The 18,362-nt window shown below is 33.0% G+C and overlaps 1 long non-coding RNA gene across 1 annotated transcript; it reads right to left on the bottom strand.

The window, feature by feature from the left end:
• Nucleotides 1–3,611: 3,611 nt before the first annotated feature.
• Nucleotides 3,612–4,448, bottom strand: LOC141403367 (uncharacterized). Its single transcript, XR_012412782.1, has 2 exons — nucleotides 4,137–4,448; nucleotides 3,612–3,943 (listed from the first exon to the last, which is right to left on the bottom strand). It is a non-coding gene; the product is annotated as an uncharacterized lncRNA (long non-coding RNA).
• Nucleotides 4,449–18,362: the final 13,914 nt, after the last annotated feature.

Consider the following 18,362-nt stretch of genomic DNA (forward strand, 5'->3'; position numbering starts at 1 on the left):
CGATTTCCACAAGTGTGCTGTGTGGCAGGCAGGTCTGTGTGAATACGCATGTTGATTATAAGGCCATCATTTACGTACGCACAATTAAGCGACAATAATACTTTGACACAAGATATACACACAGCTATGAGAACCATTGATTGCAATTTCATTACAAGTCTAGCATCAGCAACTACAAGATGTTGTGTTTGAGATATAAAATTTCACATACAGATACACGCCCGCCAATTCACCCACACAATGACTATGACTGCGCATACATATCCACTTGAAGATAATAGAAAACCCCAGCCAGCAATTGGGAGTGAGTGAGTCACTTCCTCTATCAGAAGTAATCGCATTCTGAACTTCTATTCTAGAAAATAGCGATCCTTTATCATTTTACAATAACAATTGCATTGCTGCCCCTTTTTGAACTTTTTGAATAACTACCTAGTGTCAGAAAAGGAGATCGAAATTCTATTATTGCTTTTTTACACTTACAATGCTACTACTTACGACTATCGCATGGGCAGACACTTTCTCTGGTCAATGCAGACACTTCGATTGTTTACGTTCATTTGAGGCGTGTACAACCTTAAACTAATATAAGTCTATCTGGTGTTTATAAGGTACGGTGGTGCAGTGGTAAGCATGTTCGCTTTGCATTCTTAAGGTCATGGGTTTGATTCCCAGGCCAGGCAACATAACATTTTTAAAAGTACAAAAATTAATGAACATGGCAATTTCATCTAAGGATAGTTCTTTAAAAACGTATGTAATTTAGAAAATTAATTAGAATAGTAAAAAATAAAAATTAAAAGAATAACAACAGATAAAATGAAAAACGAACAAAAATGTTTTTTTTTCGTCACAACCAATTTTATCGCTAAAAGTACTTCTAGGAAGTCTCGAAAGCGGCATTCACAAGTAGTGTCGTGGACGTGGTTCATTTCTTCCCGAACGGTGTGCCTACTTCAATTAGAATGCGAGATCGCGGATGTATATTTCTATCGCCTGGGAGTGACTGCTTCGGGTAATGGGCGATAAAAAATGCTTGCTGGGACTGTAACAATAACCACCATTGTAATGCCATTTGTTTCATTTGCATTCATTTATTTAAAATCAACAATGTTATACATTCACGCACACAAACACACAGGCACTCATACTTCCTCATTGTATGCATTCCCAGCAAGCATTTTCTATCGCCCATTACCCGAAGTAGTCACTCCCGGGCGATAGAAACACACATCCGCGATATCGCATTCTTATTGATGTAGGCACACCGTTCGGGAAGAAATGAACCACGCATTCGTTTCCTCATAAAAATATCGCCATCGTGACTCTCGACTCTGGACTAAAGCGATACTTTCAAAGGCAACGCATGAGACACATTTATGAGGAAACGAATGCGTGGTTCATTTCTTCCCGAACGGTGTGCCTACATCAATAAGAATGCGATATCGGGGATGTGTGTTTCTATCGCCCGGGAGTGACTGCTTCGGGTAATGGGCGATAGAAAATGCTTGTTGGATATAGTACCTTTAGGCGACAAATAAGTACATTGTTTGAAAGGTATTGCATATTTTACCATAAAATAGTGGCAATGACCAATAAATAAATAAATAAATAAATAAATAAATAAATAAATAAATAAATAAATAAATAAATAAATAAATAAATAAATAAATAAATAAATAAATAAATAAATAAATAAATAAATAAATAAATAAATAAATAAATAAATAAATAAATAAATAAATAAATAAATAAATAAATAAATAAATAAATAAATAAATAAATAAATAAATAAATAAATAAATAAATAAATAAATAAATAAATAAATAAATAAATAAATAAATAAATAAATAAATAAATAAATAAATAAATAAATAAATAAATAAATAAATAAATAAATAAATAAATAAATAAATAAATAAATAAATAAATAAATAAATAAATAAATAAATAAATAAATAAATAAATAAATAAATAAATAAATAAATAAATAAATAAATAAATAAATAAATAAATAAATAAATAAATAAATAAATAAATAAATAAATAAATAAATAAATAAATAAATAAATAAATAAATAAATAAATAAATAAATAAATAAATAAATAAATAAATAAATAAATAAATAAATAAATAAATAAATAAATAAATAAATAAATAAATAAATAAATAAATAAATAAATAAATAAATAAATAAATAAATAAATAAATAAATAAATAAATAAATAAATAAATAAATAAATAAATAAATAAATAAATAAATAAATAAATAAATAAATAAATAAATAAATAAATAAATAAATAAATAAATAAATAAATAAATAAATAAATAAATAAATAAATAAATAAATAAATAAATAAATAAATAAATAAATAAATAAATAAATAAATAAATAAATAAATAAATAAATAAATAAATAAATAAATAAATAAATAAATAAATAAATAAATAAATAAATAAATAAATAAATAAATAAATAAATAAATAAATAAATAAATAAATAAATAAATAAATAAATAAATAAATAAATAAATAAATAAATAAATAAATAAATAAATAAATAAATAAATAAATAAATAAATAAATAAATAAATAAATAAATAAATAAATAAATAAATAAATAAATAAATAAATAAATAAATAAATAAATAAATAAATAAATAAATAAATAAATAAATAAATAAATAAATAAATAAATAAATAAATAAATAAATAAATAAATAAATAAATAAATAAATAAATAAATAAATAAATAAATAAATAAATAAATAAATAAATAAATAAATAAATAAATAAATAAATAAATAAATAAATAAATAAATAAATAAATAAATAAATAAATAAATAAATAAATAAATAAATAAATAAATAAATAAATAAATAAATAAATAAATAAATAAATAAATAAATAAATAAATAAATAAATAAATAAATAAATAAATAAATAAATAAATAAATAAATAAATAAATAAATAAATAAATAAATAAATAAATAAATAAATAAATAAATAAATAAATAAATAAATAAATAAATAAATAAATAAATAAATAAATAAATAAATAAATAAATAAATAAATAAATAAATAAATAAATAAATAAATAAATAAATAAATAAATAAATAAATAAATAAATAAACAAATAAATAAATAAATAAATAAATAAATAAATAAATAAATAAATAAATAAATAAATAAATAAATAAATAAATAAATAAATAAATAAATAAATAAATAAATAAATAAATAAATAAATAAATAAATAAATAAATAAATAAATAAATAAATAAATAAATAAATAAATAAATAAATAAATAAATAAATAAATAAATAAATAAATAAATAAATAAATAAATAAATAAATAAATAAATAAATAAATAAATAAATAAATAAATAAATAAATAAATAAATAAATAAATAAATAAATAAATAAATAAATAAATAAATAAATAAATAAATAAATAAATAAATAAATAAATAAATAAATAAATAAATAAATAAATAAATAAATAAATAAATAAATAAATAAATAAATAAATAAATAAATAAATAAATAAATAAATAAATAAATAAATAAATAAAACAAAAATTAAAATCGAAAATGTGTACATTTTAAAAGTCAAATTATATTATCATTATTTCTGCAAACTTATTTGTTTTAATTTTCTTTGTCGAATGAGTGTAAAGTATAGTACACATTGGCAAGCAAAACTGACAGTCATCGAGGTATATTTCTTGATTATCAAAGCCTAACTGAAAATTTTCTTTTGTAATCTCTAAATGATGCCGTATATATTGTTTTTAAAACGTTTTTAGCTAAATAAAAGATTTTATTTGCCGGAAAATTGTCCTAAAAGTACTGTTAATAAGTACTGTTGGCACTTTTGACTTTTTGGAATTTTTTCGATTTTTTGTTTTTTTTTCTAATATTCAAATTCACTCTATGATAAAGAAAATGAAATTTATTTTTTCTTATCTAAATATCTCTCACATTATACACAACACATATTATTATTTTTTCTGCTTTTTATCATTCACAATTATTTAGTCACTGCACTTTTTTACATTTCAATTTATAAATGTTTAAATATTAAATTATTAATTTAATTTTTTCAATTTCACTTTTCCATGAACCTTTCGCACTTACAACTGACTGATATTTTTCTTATTGTTGATATTTGCAAATACTTGGAGTAGCTGTAAAACTCTCACCTTATCTCTCTCACGAGAAGAAATAGTAAAACAATGTAAATTGTTTGTGTAAACAATCAAATACAGAATTTTCATCTTCTTCTGCGACACTAGGTAGTTCTTGCAGATCGATCTAATTTGAACAGTAATACATTTGTTATTGTAAAATGATAAAGTATCGCTCTTTTATAGAAAAGAAGTGCAGAAAGCGATTACTTTTGGTAGAGGAAGTGAGTAACTCACTTCCAAATGCTAGCTGGGTTTCTATATGAACATTCAATGGTCAAGTAATGGCTACTGACATCGAATATGGGCCAAATATGTATGTGAGTGACCCACATAGATTGGGTATTTTTAAAATAATAACTAAAGAAATGGAAGTGTGTCAGTCTTCGTAGTCGTAAGTACGATTGTTCCCAAGACCATATCCACAGAGGCATGGGGGAAATATCTCTTACATTATACTCATATGGAATACTCATAAAATAACCACAGTTTGCTGAGGCAATTTGCCAGCGCAAAAAAAAACCTAATGTTCTGATCAGGAATTGAACCACAGACTTACGCCCTGAGTGACGCCACGGTGGGTCCAAAATAATTGATCTGTTACGTATCATCCTTTTTACTTTTTTATTACTTTTTTACCTTGTAATGGAACAGCATATAGATTGTTACCTTGTTTGAAACTTTATTCGGTTTGTCCTTGTATTTTCGTATATTATATCATTAGCTGATAGCTATATTATATCCTTAGCTGATTAAACAGACGTCCTGCGCATAAATTAATTGTTTGCCTTCAAAGTCTGTTTCGAGATCAACAAAACTTCAACTTCATTAAGAAGCATGAATATCGAAACCAATTCAATTTATCTTGAAGTACTTTACATTAAAGTAATCAAATTTGAATTCTTTTTCCTAGATTTGATAATCGAACCAAATAAGTATACCTTCTCCTTTACATTCACTTCCAAGCACTTTTTTCAATCGTAATTCAATAATCACACGCTGTGTTGTTGCGGTTATAGTTTGACTAGGAGGCCAATAAAAGAAAACGTTATGACCCCATCTCTTCCTCTATGTTTTAAGTCTCCTTCGCCTTACCCTGGTTCTCTCTCCCTCTCCAAATACAATTTCATCTAACAGAGCAAATAATCAAATTAATAATGCTCCAATTATTTGTAAATTTTAAACAGTGCTTATAAACGAGTCAGTCCATCTGTGGATGCGCTGCCCAAGAAGCCAAGTCAGTCAGCACATTCTCATTTGCATTCCCATTTGTACTGACAAAAGGAAGATAGATATTACCGCACAAATACACACTGACACAAACACTCGATTCGACCAACTTAGTTACTCTCACTCCCTGTCGGACTAACAATGACTTACGCAATTCGGACTTAAAATGTAAGGAGGAGAGGACTGCCAATAATTGTTTAGGTATTGTTCATGGATATTAAACACAGATTCAAACTGTAACTGAAAAATGGTATGGTAATGAGACTGAAAAGGGAAGGTAGCCTTAAATGTGGATGTGAATAACACAGAAGTATCTTTTAAATTAATTTGGGTTTTTAAACTGGGATGTGAGATGTCTGTGTAAATTCTTGGCGACTAAAAGCAATACCTTTAGTATGTTAATACGGCAAAAATCTCGTTTTAAACAAAAACAAAAAAAAAAAAAAAAAAAGATATTAGAAAACCAACTTATTAAATATTGTCTACATAGGTCTACGTTTTGGTGTTAAGGGGTTATCACTAGTTGTGCTGGCCAAAGAACTCAATTTTCATAATTTTTTTCTGAGAAAACTACCAATATTTTTAGGTAAATCTTTTATTTCTATAAAAGGACACATCTTAAACTTCTTTTGGAATTTTTGTTGTTGAAAAATATTGCACAGTTCTGTGGTAAATGACTACCTGCGAAACCCAGTTTTTGTAAAGGCGTTTTGCGGTGCCAACGCTTGCTCGAAAACGAATGGGCCGATCTTCATATATTTTGGTGCGCGTCTTAAGAATCTAATAATCTTGTCTTTAAGCGAGACAGAATTCTCAAAAATCTATTTTAACAAAAATAGTGACCCGTAAAATTCAAAATTTCGATTTTAACGAAAAAAATGAACCGATTTTTGCCCAAAATCGGTCTCGCTTAAAGAAAAGGTTTTTATGTATTTAATAAGCGCACCAAAATATACGAAGATCGGTCTATCCGTTTTCGAGCTATCGTTGGCACAGACTTCAAAAATGGCATTTCGAGACAAACGCGTTATAAGTTTTTATTTCGGTTTACATGAATAAAAATGTATTGTTGGTAAAATTACAAGGAGTCATCTATTCCTGGTACATACAGGAGCTCTTCTTTGGTGTTGTCTTCGCAACATTCTTCCTTCACGAGTGCACTCGGCTGCACGTCTCTCTGCCATTGCAATTCGTGCTTGGTCGATTTTTTTTAGCATATTCGTGTGCGTTTTGTCCAGAGCTCACTCCCATCGAGCTCAAATAACAATGATTTTGTACCCTCGTTAAAAGGACCAATCGCAATGTAAGCTGCGAAATTTACAACGAGTGCTCCACTTGAAAGGGTTTTTGGGCGAATTTTCCAAATAAGTTCATTGAAGCTTTCGTTGCTATTTTGATTGAAGCCGCAGACGCATCTTTCGAGTAAAGACTCTTTACTTAGATCGTTGTATATAGGTCTAATAGCATCTAAATCATTTGATGGAAGTGGTCTGTAATCGTGTATGAAAGCCTTTTTTCTTGCCCGAGCCCGTTGATGTGAACACCACGAGTCTTTACCGGTTGAACATCTCTCGTGATGTGGATTTGTATTGTATTGAACTGTAATTATCAAATGTCGCCCATATTGCCTCATGCATATCGTGAATTCAATTCGAAAGGGGACGAATTGCAAGTCCATAGTAGACAGTGAACTTGTCAATCAATTTTCCTGTCAACATTCCTTTGCCTCCAAGCTTTTTGTTACTTTTTACTAAACTTCTAAGGCGGGACCCCATACGCTTTTGGACGTGTCCGACACATTCCTTCCTTATGACTTCTATTTCGCCATATGGATTTGAATTTAATAGAATTCATTTCAGGGATTTCCCAACAGGTAGCCATTGTGAGGTATATTAAAATTATGCAAAAAGTAGCGGTATAATAAAACAATAAAGTACGCCTGAACACACAAACCACTACGAGTTCTCCACTTTGAAAGGGCATATCTCAGCCAATTTTGCTACGATGGACTTGAAATTTTTTGGCGGCACACTCTATACTACCTGTACTTCAAAATAAGACAATATAATATTCGATTTTTTTAAATTGATAATGTAGGGATAACCCCTTAAGCAACGCACCGATTTAAGGCATTTTGGGGATATTGACCACATTTGCGCAACGAATTGTAACTCCTTGTAACTTGGAATTTTGCGTTTCAAAACGTTAGAAAACAATTTTTTTAAATCTGTTCACGTTTTGGTGTAGCTCCTATATCAACGCAACGCTTGGCGTTAAGGAATAAGGTGGTGATGATTAGCGTGGGTACCTGCCTTGACGGCTCAACCCCACGGTGTTCTCAGCACTGGGTTGATTACGGGCGACCAACCAACGCCCCTTGCACCATAGCATGTCGAAGACATTAGTCCAATTTGACCATCGAATCCTCTTTGCAGAGGTTTTGTTATAATATCCGTAGAACGGTTCCGCCGGATTTTCGGTATTTTTAAGTTTCGGACTCATTATCCTACCGACATTACTGAAGGTAAACTGTATAAAAAGTTCGCCCGATCGAACTTAACGCATTTTTTTTTTGTTTTATTCGGTTACAAGTAGGTTCAAAGATATACATGTATCGAAGTTTTCTTTCCTTTTCTCTTCTTGGGAATTTAGCAGTTAGCCGACAGCTCTTTAGTTTTCGTGAAATCTCCTTTTTTGATATAATTTGATCGAGGAAATTAATTTTCTCTCAGAGTTATTTCGAATTAACGAACATTTAATTTTCCCTAGACCTTAAAAAATAATCAAAAAATGCCATTGGGATACCTTCCCTAACATGATACGAACAGGTCTTTGTAACTAGTAGCAGCTGTTGTTGGTTTGTCCTGAGCATTGAACGTGCAAATGAAACGGTTGTTGTGGTAGCAATGTTGGTGTCTGTATTGGTGACGAAGCTGTTGGTAACACTGGCAGAGATAAAATGGTCAGAGGATAGTAAATGTATAAAATATTGGTTGAAAACAATTGCTCATTAGCAACAATATTAAGTAAAATATACACTAACATCGACTTTGTATTTTCTTTCTCTGTATTCGTTGAATATATGGGTGGCCAAACTTTCAAAATTGTCCAAGGTTACACATAGGAGAATTCTTTGTGTAAGCAGTAGCCTATGATAGTGTTACAAGGTTTTCGAAGGAATATATTTGATGTTAATGTAGTGGACTTAAAATTGTTCCACAGATCAATGAGTGCACCCCGATTTATATTAGCTCAATAATATGGGACGTACAGTTTATCGCCGAGTCTGAACGGCGTGCCCTAAGACACCACATGTAGAGAAGTTTTACATAACTGAAATGCTCAGAAAGTGTGGCCAACATTGCTGAGGGGTATTTTTCCAGAGAATCGAACCCACGACCTTCAGCGTGCAAGGCGGGTGTGAATACCATTGACACTTAATATAAATATTGCTCGAATTATTCTGCGGCTGGAAACAGTAGAAAGTAGATTAGAAAGAGAACAATGTTCCTATAGAGTTAAAGTTAATTGCTAGTTGGTCTAGCTTGATATTAAAAAAAAATGAATTAGCCCACCCAATTTTTCCATAATCTGGTCACTTTAAGCAGAGAATTGCCTTAAGTTTACTTATATTTAAATTTATTCTATGCAGATTTTATTCAATTTCTTTGTATTCATTTCCATTCTGCCTTTCTCTTTCTCATCGTAATTTTTTTCCGTTCCTTGTACACCACTTGTACGTACATCCTGCAGTTGAACCTACAACATGGGTATGTTATCTGTGTAAATGTTTGTAGGTTTGTATGCCAAACGACGGCAACAATGGCAATTTTTGAATTTTCCTAAGGACTCGAACACATCCGCCTGGACACTTTACACAAAGCAATATTATATTCGGACTATATTTCCCACACAAAGCGTGCGTGTGTGTATGATCGCCTGTATTGTCTTAAGCTTCTGTTTATCAGTTCTTTTTGTGGTTTAAACTGGCAACTGTTGTATGTGTGTATGTACGAGTGTTGTTGCTGCTGCTCAATGAATAACAAAATTTCAATTTACTTTAACAGTAATTGAACTAATTTTCTTGTGCAAACCATTATTAATAAATTATGATGAAAAAGTTAGAATTAAGGCTAAAGCAATCTCCTCAAGAAGCAAATATTCAGGCACTCATACACACTCCCACACACTTTCCCATTAGAAGGCTAATCAAAATATATATTTAAACAGTGGAGAGAGGGCGGTAGAAGGAAAGACAAGTATTTCACAGCTTTTATAATTGGTTATATACCTATACAAATAAGCTTAAATAGGCTCATAGGATATTTTAGAAACTACCACTGAATATTCTTAAGTTGCCATCACAAGTCCATCTGTATTTTTGCTTTCTAGGCATGCCGTGTAAATAGACTGTGAGCATTATCGTACATGTCTTACAGCATCATAGCTGACCACAGCGACAGGCTAATATTATTGTTTGTCCAATATTTGCAACATGAAACAGATTTATTCAGATACTTAACAAGTGAAAGATAATTGACTGTGGTTTCCTTTTGGAGGAAATTTGCCACAGCTGCATCTAGCAGTTAGGCTGTTTGATAATAACCGAGATGCTCTTAACTTGGCACAGATCGTAACATAAATTTACGTTCAATCACTTTTGCTCATTTAACGCAAACTAACGAGCCAACTCTTAATAACATGGGTGGCCAATGGCCATTTAGTCCGCCGACCACTATGATACTCTGTTTTGATGACGACGATGATGGTGGTGGTGGTGGCAACAAACTGCCAACCAACAAAATTCTTGCCACAACTTTGTTTTATTAGCCCATTGTATGGTAGTGTGTCATGTTTGTTGTCGTCGTTGCAGTTGTGGCAAAGAGCGAGCAGCATAAACCTTGCATATTCCCAATTGACCATTCAAGTGTTCAGTGTTTAGTTTATGAACTCATTCTGCTATAACGAACAATTCAACGAGTTACTATTAAACCCGGCTGCTGGTCTATGTCGCCAGTCCATGGTATACGACGTCATCATATGTGGTGCTTATGTTTCCGAACTCAAAGTCTAAGCCTTGTTTTAATGGTTGCGGGCTTCTGTGCAGGACGTGCACTGAGTGCTTTTACGCTGAAGTGCATTTATCAAAAATCGGTTATGAAATAATAGTTTAAGACAACGTGCGTCCATAGATTACCAAGTGTAGTAATTTAGAAATTGTCATCATCTTTCATGCAAAGGGATCGTTGAATATTGAGTGACGCCAGCGATTGGTGTAAGGACTGTGGCAGTATTGTTCAATGGTTCATAAAACGACGACATATCCCTTTTGTTACATGCAGAAAACAGGGGAAAAGGTGTTTAAGCCAAGTCAGTATCATGGCTGACGAGGTATGCAACAGCCTTAGCTCGCTCAATAGGCCGTCAAAAGTAATGGGTTTCCTAAATGTCACCAATGTAATGATTCGTTCTTTCTTTGTCAACTTAAGCACTGGAAGAAATTGTGGTTTAAAAAAATCCATGCTTAAAGCCCTCCATGCTGATACCCTCCGCTAGTCTAGTTTTTGGTCAACAAGACCGATTTTCACCTAAGGAAATTGTTCTGGTCAAATATGGTGCAACTGATAATTTTAATGTATTGAGAAAGATTGCGCCAAAATGCAGTACGGGGTTTTACCCAAAATTTGTTCATCGTAATATTTGTAAAAGGTTTTTCAATAAGAGGTGTTATTTTGGTATTCAAAGAAATTTTTATACCCTATACCACAATGTGGAAAAGGGTATTATAAGTTTGTTTTAGTAAAAATTCATGTAACACCGCGAAATATTCGTCGGAGACCCCCAATGTGGTATACCAATCTTCATATCTCGACGAGATAAAGCGATTTTGAGATGTGTGTCCGTCCGTCCGTCAGTCCGTCCGTCCGTCCGTCCGTCCGTCTGTCCATTATAAATTGTAAACACGCTCCAGGCCGCAATTATGGACCGATCGTCACGAAATTTTGTATGGAGGTCGGGTTCAGATCAGAATGGATCCCTATTCTTATTGGTGATGATCGTGAAATATTTAGCGGGTGAAATGGACCAAAAACATAATATTTATCCAATTTTCTAGCGGCTCTGTAGGTCTCAATAATAGTCCGACATACGCGTTATTTTAAATAAGGTAAGAGTATATCACAAAGGAGAAGCTTGCAATTTGAGATGGCGATCGGATAATATTTAGAGGTTTAAATGGACCAAAACTTTTGTGTGAAAATTTTGAAAATTTTTAATATACAGCTTATATCTTAATTCCTGGAAGTGACATTCCGGACAAGTGAGATATACTTGAAAGTGGAACGCTTGACCTTTCAATTGATGCCAATTATGTTGGTGTGCATGATCAGATAACAGAGTTAAAGCCTAATATATTCCGTTATTTGTTTGTAGTGTAATAATGAACTCGCTAGAAGTCGCAATTATACATCAATAGTCACGAAATTTTGCTCCGGGTAAGAGTATAGGTCAAAAAAGATGCCTATAATTTTGAATGATGATCTGATATTCTTTAGCGGGTGAATTGGACCATTACTTTTGTATGAAAAATATAAAAATTTTATTTTTGGTCGATATTTAAATTCCTTGAGGACATACATATATATTTCGCAAAGTAGCCTACATAAGGAAAAAAGCTACTGATCTTTCCTCTGATGTTAATTGCAATAAAGTGTTTGCTAGATAACGGGCCTTCTGCCTAATATATAATGGGTTCTGTGTAGAGAACTACATTTTTATCCTATGCTACATATTGTTTCTCCAAAAGTTTATGTAACACCACGAAATATTCGTCCTAGACCCCTTATTTGGTATGCCAAAATTCATATTTCGACGAGATAAAGCGATTTAGCGATGTGTGTCAGTCCATTAAAAATTGTAAACAAGCTTAAGGCCGCAATTATGGACCGATTGTAACGAATTTTTTAAGGAGGTTGGGTTCGGGCCAGAATAGAAATGATTAGATGAAATGGTCCAAAAACAAAATTTTAACTAATTTTGTAGCGGCTCTGTAGGTCAAAATAATAACCCGCAAAATTTTAAACAAAGTTTGAGTTTATGATGAAGAAGAAGAGTACAAACCAACGTGAAGATCAGATAATACTTAGCGGGTTAAATGGACTGAAACTTTTGTGTGAAATTGGTAAAAATTTCAATAACGTAGCGGTTAAACAATGGAAGTAGTAGTACTACATAAGTGGGTTTTATTACATTTTAGTTTGTGTGAACTAAATTTTCCTTTCCTGCTACAAAAATGTCTTAGTCATGCTAGATAACTATTTGATAATTAAATTTTCACAATCATTGAAAAGAAGTTCCGTGGAGAGCGATCCAGGGATAGTGTTATAGGGTATCCCATGGTCGGCTCCGTCCGACTATAGACTTTTCTTACTTGTTTTTTAATATAAATGATTGAATGTGTTTATTCCATAATAAAGAGGCTGGTCTGTTGGTGTACGCATTATCTTTCACGTGACCCAACTGAAAAGTCGCAAGGTGTTAAACCACGAAATCTCGGGGATCTACTCTTCGAAAGGAGACTCGATCCTTTTCTCTTAAAGAAACAATCGTTCCGTCGCTTGTGTGGCACTTAGCGCCATCTTGTTGAAATTAAACGTTGTCCAGATCAATACCATCCAACTCCAACCATAAAAAAAAAATCATTAAACATCTCTCACCGAAACCGTTGGTTCAAACCAAATTTTGAAAAATGACACCGTCAGCTCTCTTCGATTTTCCGAGCCCCTGATGTTACAATGTTGCTATTTGATACAGCAACCGAGGTGGAAATTGGCCCCATCAATCAAGATGATTTTTGATAGAATTTTCGGTCATTATCCTACACTTCATGGACCCCATCGAGCGTGTATCATTCCAGTTTTAGTACGAGGGCTGCACGAAAACTATCTGGCCTAGGCAACACAACGTGTTGCAGGCGCCATTTGAAACTTGTTGTTGAAAGTTTGACAGTTTCTAGCCTAAACGTACTCAGGACAGTTTGTCATACTACCATGTGCTGTGTTGTTTACAGTGACTTCAAAAAATAACTTTGCAAGAAAATTGAATTTACTTGTGAACATTTTCGTCCGATAATTTTTCACAAATTTCGACGTGGATAATCACGACAAGAGTGAATCGATCAAATTAAATATTTGTATGTTGATAAAGGGCCATCCTATAGCACTATGAAAAACTGGTTAAATGAATTCAAAGTGGCCAAAAACGAACGTCGAATCGGCCGTGTGCCAGAAAAAAAATTAAGCCGTGCGTGAACGGATAATGCAAGATCGCCATGTTATATATCGTGAGATAGAGGCATCCTTGGGCATATCTTTCACCAACTAACATTTAATATTACATGAACAGCTGGCCGAAAAAATGGATTTTTCTCGTTAGATCCAGCAAAATTGGACAATCGCTTAAAAAGTGGCTCTTGTCGATTGGTGCAAAGAAACTTTGAATAAAAACTATCGTTGTGCTTCAAACGACGTTTATAAGATCATCACAGGCGTCGAATCTTGGATCTACGCTTAGGAGCTCCAAATAAAACAGGACCGTTTAGGCCTTCGAAAGCGAGCCAAATCCAACGAAAATTGTTCATGTAAGAAGCACTTCGAAGCAAATGGTCGCATGTTTCTTCGGCAAAACTGACCGTGTGGCGACTATACGGCTTCAGAAATGTAGGACGGTTAATTCTGAGTGGTAACTCCAATTTGTTCGCCAGAAGTCTCTTGAGAAATTCGAAAAACGAACAAGAGATGACGAATCATTATGCATCATGACAATGTGAGCTCTCACACATCGATTCAAACCAGCGCACACTGGTCGAAACCACTGATCTAGCGGCGCGAAAGTCAAAAAATCGAACTATAAAATTGCGAAATATTTTCCATTGTATCGATTACAGACACTTTGCAGACAAAGATTTTGTTTTTTCATTTTTGTTGTTGTAAATATTCACTCAGTTATTCACTATCAAATACAAGAGTTTTTGTTGCATCAGAATTTAAAAAATTGTTGCAAAAAAATTAACTTCATATTTGTTTAAATGTTAAATAAATTCGTAATGAAAATGGACAAGATATATTTTTAATTAATAGCAGAGGGTGTGATTTAAATTATAAAAATTAGTTTGGGGTTATATAGCAACACATTTTCAAAAAATTCAATTTTTTAGTGTTTTTATGGGTTGTTCGCGTTTGTTCCATAGAGTGCATCTTGTAAACTTGGCCGAACTTAGGTTCGATTATTTTTTGGGGAATGAAATTGGACTCTCTGGATACGGAATAACCACATTAGGGCTGCAAATATTTGCAAATCTTTTGATGACTGCACTTTTTAAATGAGGGATTTTGCATGAAATTCATACGAATTTAGCTGTGCATTTGTATGGGAGCTAAATTAAAATATGGACCTATCTTGAGAAATGTTTGCAAGGAGGAGTTCTACCCCCAGAGAGACTATAATACCATATTATAGCTAAATATGTTATTAAATATGGGATAACAAGTAAAAATTCAACGAATCGGGGGTACCATAAAAGGGGCTACATCGAAACATAAATCCGTGTTGAAAATGTTTTATAAGAAGATTTTATACGCAGTGAGAACACGGAATGCAAAATTACAGCCAAGTTGGTTTAAAAATGTCATGATATTCAAAATACCTTAAATTGGGAGGTACGGTTACATGGGGGCTATATCAAAACGTGCACCTATGTCCATAATTTTTGGTGAAAATATCTTGTGACCACTAGGAACCCTAAGTACCAAATTACAGGTAATGTGCTACGAAATTGTGGCTTAAATCCTCAAAATACCGAAAATCTTAAGGTACCGTTATATGGGGGCTATACCAAAACATGAGCCGATATTGTTCATATTTGGCCCATTATTACCCACAAGCTGAGTTTGTGCCAAATTTCAGTGACGTATCTCAATTCGTTTGCAAGTTATTAATTTCGCGCCGCTAGATCAGTGCTTTCGACCACCGTGCAGCGTCTGTTTGACCGGACAAAACGTGCAATTGATGGGTCATCCGCCGTACAGCCCTGACTGGGTATCCAATGACTTTATTCCAGTATATCAAGAAAAAAGTCGTGGTCAACGATTTTCGTAGCCAGAAGATGCTGTAAAAGCGTTCAAAAACCATGTTTTGGAGGTGTCTAAATCGGAGTGGAAAAGGGAATCAACAATTGGTTTGAGCGCATGAAAAAGCATATAAATCATGCTGGAGATTACTTAAGAAAACAATAAATCTATTTGTGATGGTAAATATTCCAGTTTTCATTATTAGGCCAGAGAGTTATCGTTCAGCCCTCGTAAAGGCGCAGTTTCAACTTGTGTAATGTCGAAGGATAAAAACGTGTAATGGAAAATCCCGTACAAAAATGCATACAGTTGGAAAGTGAACGGCAAGCTTTTCATAGAGAATATTTGAACGCATATTGTCAGAAGAAGTCTTTAGTAAAAATGATTTTGAACAGTCAATGTGAGGATATTTGCCACCAACGAAAAATTATATGTTCTCCTCAGGGATTGACGAAGGGGCGAGTGCTTTTAACTACATCACTGTGGCTCCCACATGCAAATGTAGTATTCTGTACCACAGGTTTATGCATGGGATCTTGCTATAACAGTTTACCCTGTGGTAAGGATACTACATTTGCATGTGAGAGCCACTGTCGAATCGAGGCTCTTTTAAACTCAAACGGAAAATAAATATTATTATTATCAGATTCGGTTTTCTTGCAAAATTTCGTTCTCAAAATGAGGTCGAAGATCAGCAACGCGTATGAGTATTATTATGAATCATACACACCACTGGACCATGCATGCATCTCGGTTCTCCAGGTTAAATGACTCACTATTCTCTGTAAAATGGCACAAAAGCTAAGCAGGAAAAATTGGGATAATTTTATTTGGAGAGATATTTGTTTATATGGTCGGTATTATGAAGTAGGTAGGTCTTTTGAAGGGTAATATATGTATATCAATTCAGTGGATAGATACTTTGCAAATTTATTACATTGTCATCACTGCAGAAGATGTGTGTTTACGTAAAATCAATATAAATTTTTCTAATTTCTTGGCAGAATCGGGTTTCACAGAAAAACTAGGGTGCGTCCTTATTAACACTGCATAGGCCAGGTATTATCACATTTTTAACGGTGGCAAAAATACCCTCAGCGTAATGTAGGATGTTTCTGAGTATTTTAGCCATGTAAAACTTCTCTAGCATTTGTGTCTTAAGTCACACCGTTCGGATTCTGCTATAAAAAGTAGGTCCCATATCATTGAGCTAATATGGATTTGTTTTTTACTCATTAATAGGCTCTCTAGTCTCCGAGATGATTATGGGAAATATGTATATGTATGTAAACAGATAGCACAAAGTCTACCAGACTTTTAAAGGAACGCAATACCTTCACCACCTTCACCTATTCTTCTTTTTTTACCATGTACCCAAGATACCACGATATGAAATGTGTAACTCAAACCATCAGATGTGAAATCGTTTGCAATTCATTGTAACGATCCTTTTACGAACAAATGTGAAACTGTGAATATACGAGCACACGATCCCAAGATCGTTGCGTTCTTTTGTGATGATCAGCAGCAGCACCACCACCACAACAGCAATGAAAGTGACTTCAGGGTCCAGCAAAACTGCTGCTGCTGCTGGCCCAATACAAGTGAGTATGTCTGTGTGTTTTCTTTGATGGGGATGTGGAAGTGCTTGATGTTTTAGTGCTTCGTTGTTGTTACTGTTGCTGCTAACAACAACGATCAACGATCATTGACGACACTTCCAATTATGTTGCTAACAAGGAAACATAAATATCAACATTGACGACAACGACAACAACGATGAGCTACATGCCTAGACCAATGATCGGGCAAAGTTGCCGCACCGCAGAGTGAGGGAGAGAGCGGAAAAGAGTCAAGAGGAGGGGTGAAATTGTCCTGGTTGTGGTTTTTGCCGCTTTGAATAGCTGTTGAAGCTTAAGGCCTAGTTAACAGAATCAGCGAGAGAATGAGTTTTCTGAGGCAGGTCTATTGTTGTAGAATTGCTTGGATGCTTGGTTGGCAGGCTGGTTGGTTAGCTGCTTGGCTGGCCATGGTACTATGGTGGTTGAATGACATGTTATGGTGGTGCCTGTTGGTTTGCTTGGCCATGGTGATGCATGGTGTAGTCAATAAAATAAAAGAATCTGCTTCGCGAAGATTTACTGCACAATTTGCGGATGTTCAAACTTTAAATGGGAGAAGGAAGAGGTTATAACCAATGACCAAATAAAACGAACACAATCATCTGAAATGACATTGTTCAAAACAACATCAGTGTAACATCAACACCAACAACAAGAACAACACTAACACCAACATCAACGACATCATCGGTGGCATTGATGCTGTTGTGCTGTGTGAAGGTGTACAACAGCGACTATTTGCAGTTTAACAGATAAAACTTAAACCTAAGCATGGGGCGGAATGGGTCGAGCTCCTCTAGTCATTCGTATCATTTTCAAATTAACAATCTTACAAATTTATTACACTTCTGGGATTAGGCTTGGCCGACAAACGAACGATCATCTCATTGGGGATGGTCTGTCCGGCGGTGGTTAAGCGGTTGTATTTTTCTCTCTTTGGTCTGTGTTGATTTGTATTTAAAAACCCATCCTGGTAACAGCTCATATAAATTTAGAATATTTTCTTTTGGCTCCGGATCCGGATTGAAGTTTCAGTTTTATCTTGTTGGCATAGATGTTGGACTGACTCCCGTTCTTGTTTCTCATTCTGGTTCCAGGTAAGAACGTAGACGAATTTTAATCACTTTAACAAGACTGCTAACATTTCTATTAAGTCGTCGTCGTTGTCGTATCATTTATTTTTT

The sequence above is a fragment of the Musca autumnalis genome, unplaced genomic scaffold (assembly GCF_047663935.1).
Source record: "Musca autumnalis isolate F117 unplaced genomic scaffold, ASM4766393v1 scaffold_4, whole genome shotgun sequence".
Taxonomy (NCBI): domain Eukaryota; kingdom Metazoa; phylum Arthropoda; class Insecta; order Diptera; family Muscidae; genus Musca; species Musca autumnalis.